We start from the raw sequence: 711 nt of genomic DNA, 5'->3' as shown, positions 1-711 counted from the left end.
TTACTCATGTTCTTTCTTTCCTTTTTTTCTCTTCATCGACTGTTGTCATTGTTACCACTTAGGTCACAGAACTTGTGATAGTGTATTGTATTGCTTGTTAACAGTAATATTTCTAAAGATACGGTAACATTAAGATTCTTTGTTGCCATATAATCGCGATACATTTTCATATTAAATAATCACAAGTTAGCACAAGGATTTTAATAGCTATTTTTTAACACTTCTTTTACCTGCTACGTAAGACCAGCTCTGGCACAGGCGCTAGTCATTATTGGAAATTTCCACGAACACAAAACTTCGCGGTCGAATTATTAAAGAACTTCCACTATCTATCGACTACATTTTCCACTGTAGTAAAGATATATATATGATGGACTTTCATCATCTACCGTTTAGATTTCCACTACCTTAAAGATTCTGTTTATTTTCATTATCTATCGTCTACATTTTCCACTGTATTAAGGATTCTATGGACTTTCATTATCTTCTATCTATTACTATCAATATTTCCATTGTATCAAAAATTCTGTGGACTTTCTTTATCTATCCACTGTGTTAAAGATTGTTGTGCTATGAACCAGATCCCCTTGCAACTTAGATGTCACCTGCGCAACAGAAATACGTGATAAGTTAGCATTGGTTGGTATCATGCGTTTACTGCATAGAAAAGTCTACTATAGAAATACCGCAGGGATTGAAGAGTCATTGTCT

Source organism: Penaeus monodon, chromosome 24 (assembly GCF_015228065.2).
Source record: "Penaeus monodon isolate SGIC_2016 chromosome 24, NSTDA_Pmon_1, whole genome shotgun sequence".
Classification (NCBI taxonomy): Eukaryota; Metazoa; Arthropoda; class Malacostraca; order Decapoda; family Penaeidae; genus Penaeus; species Penaeus monodon.
The sequence above is the reverse complement of the archived record's forward strand: the minus strand, read 5'-3'. Positions refer to the sequence as shown.